Below are 3,016 nucleotides of genomic sequence, written 5' to 3'. Positions count from 1 at the left end.
TCCCGACGGCGACCCGGAACCGCTTCCCGCCGCTGCCGCCGCCGCGACCTCCGCGCTCCCGCCCCGCCGGGCCCGGCCCCCGCCCCGCCCGCGCCGCCAGCCGGACCGGCACCGGGATGGGGATGGGACCGGCACCGGGAGCGGGATCGGGATGGGACCGGCACCGGGATCGGGATGGGGATCGGGCCAGGATCAGCATCGGGACCGGCACCGGGATCGGGATGGGACCGGGACCGGGATCGGCACCGGCACCAGGACCGGCACCGGGGCCGGGATCGGGATCAGGACCGGGAGCGGGATGGGACCGAGATCGGCCCCGGGATCGGGACCGGGGCGCACCAAGGCGCGGCTGTGCGCCAGTTCACTCCCCGACAAAACGAACGTTTCTTAGAAAGCTTTTAGGAATAAAAAAACTGTCTGAAGTAACTGATTTGTATCAAAAAAAGTAATTACTGTTTCTTATTGTACAGATGCTAATGTGGTGATTTTTTTTTTTTTTTTTTTTTTTTGCTGTGCCATGCTACGCATAATATACGTTATCGAAAAATAATTGACACAGGGGAGAACACACGCATGGATAAACACCACGAGTGTACCCCAAGCACAGAGATCTGCCGGAGTAGTGAGAGCACTTGCAGGGGATGCACATTTCACACAGCACAGCCATCTCTGTGCCACTCACCCTTCATGGACTCTCTTTCTGATGAACTAAAAGCTTCATAAATTTCAGAGCTGAAGCTGCAATGGCTTCTCTGTCACGAAGTATTTGCAACCCTGATCTTAGGTTTGTGATTAATTTTCTTCACAAATGATGCACTCTATAATGGTTTCGACGTTTTATTTTTCAAAGCTCTGCAGTCACAACTACAGGTGAGAAAGTGGAGTTGAACGATGGAGAACGTTCACTTCAAGACAGGTGATCCAATGCTTACAGGAGACCTCAGGAGCTGAAGCACAAAGCCCTAAACCCAAGCACGAAGGAGCCCTGTTAGCTCTTACTTCACTACTTGCTTGAAAGAATGAACATTGCTCCTTGCAAGGTGCTGATGGTTAAAGAGCTGTTTAGCATTATATGCACCTATTTGTAACTCACACATCAACATCTATTTGTCGTGCATCAAAACTATTTCCATACAAAGATGATGTCCTCAGGAGCAGCAAAGACAGCATGTCAGTTTTAGGATAAAGAAGCTTGCAGTAATGAAAAAAGCTCAGATGTGACTTGCTAAAGATCATTTACTCCCTCCCTTGGAAGGAGAGTACTTGGCAAAATGCACCTGGCAAATAGTAATTATTTTTAAAAAATCTACATGACAAAAATCTCATGAAAATGGGATTAAGGAATTGGAAACAGTTGTAGAAAATCAGAAGACTAACTGAAAAAGTCAATCTTCATTTTTCCCATTTGAAAAGTAGAGCTATCTTGACCATTATTACCTACAGTATCTGACAAATTCTTCCACAAAATGCTTACAGTAGTAACTATGATCAGGTTTAGCCACCCCACAGCTTTGCCTTTACTACCCTTTAAGAAGCAGGCAGTAATTCTCACAGCCCCTAAGATAAGTAGCAGTGGCTGTGCACTCAGGTTTATTGGACTGAAAAATTACTGAAGAATGCATTTTACACTGCATTTTACCTGACTTTACACTGTATTTTTTACTCAAGCATTTAAAGAAAACAGACCATCAAGGCCCCATCAAAGGGCAATGCTTATCTTCCCTCTTGCAAAATGAGTATTGAAGGATGAATTTGGATGAGGGTAGGAAAACAGTCATTTAAACCAAATCATAGCAAGCTTCTGCCTTGCTTCAGAGATCTCATTCACAGTTTTCAGAGTCAAGGCAGTACACTGATTATATTATTAAGGAAAGATCAGCCCATGCTGAGAAAGAAGTGACAAGGCATCTACATGGTTCATCATAATTAAGAAGACAACATCATGAAAACCCAGTTGCATATGTATAGCAAATACTTTACATGTGAGGGAAGGCTGTCCAAAGTATACCTGGGGGAAATAAAAGCCCAAGCAGCTGGTATGGGTGAGAAAATGCTAGAGGGTAAAACTCTGCAGCAGGTCAGACCAGAGCTGCCACGGGACATAGCAGGAAAACACAAGCACCTTGCCTCCTCTGCTTGCCTCGTCTACTAGCAGCTGTAGGAACAGCATCCACCAAATAACCAAGGAAAAGCAAGTTCTTACCGTTACAGTTCCAACAGAACATCTTGGTGCAGTTTATGCAAAGATCACATAATGCAATTGATTTAAAAGCTCAGGGGAAAGCTACCTCAGGAATACCAGCTGTGAAAGGCAATTAAGTGACAGGAAACCACAGAAGTGAGAGAAAGCAATGTGAGCAAGGTCCTAACGTTGTTTTTTTGGGGGTTATATGCCACCAAAGGAAGTTATTTAACATATACTTTTTATTGCACAAACTGAAATACAAGACAAATTAGTCCTTTAGGACACAGCACCTTTCCCCAAATATGAGCTAAACCAATGATCCTCACAGCAAAGATCACTGGGATGGACACCAAGAGATCAGAGGTCCTCTGGCAGCCTGTGTTAGCACGCTGGAAATGCAGATGCTAATGCATTGAGTTGGAGGTGATAAAACACATCAATGAATAGGGGAATTGCTCCTCTGGCAATAGAAGGAGCAAACATGAACCTGTTACTACAATTTTGCAGAAAGTTTCAGCTGCAGCTGAAACAGCAGAGAAATTTCTAGCTCCTGCCAGTTCTTCCAGTGCAAAGCAAAAGTAGTGTTTGTAGGAATCCTACAAACACTACTGAGCAAGTACAAATGTTTTAGTGCAGTGGCAAAGGCTTGGACTCACCTGTTTCAGGTTAACAAAAAGGTCCAAGAAAAGCCAACTGGCAGTTTTTATAAACACTCTTTTCTTTCCAGCCTCCTCAGAGAAAAGGTTACCTGCCTCTGGTCTGCCGAGCTACCACACCACCACATACAGTGATTTGGGGGAAGTAAAAACAAGAACAAGTCTGACAAATTTT

This window comes from Sylvia atricapilla, chromosome 6 (assembly GCF_009819655.1).
Source record: "Sylvia atricapilla isolate bSylAtr1 chromosome 6, bSylAtr1.pri, whole genome shotgun sequence".
NCBI lineage: Eukaryota > Metazoa > Chordata > Aves > Passeriformes > Sylviidae > Sylvia > Sylvia atricapilla.
Note: the sequence above shows the minus strand (reverse complement) of the source record.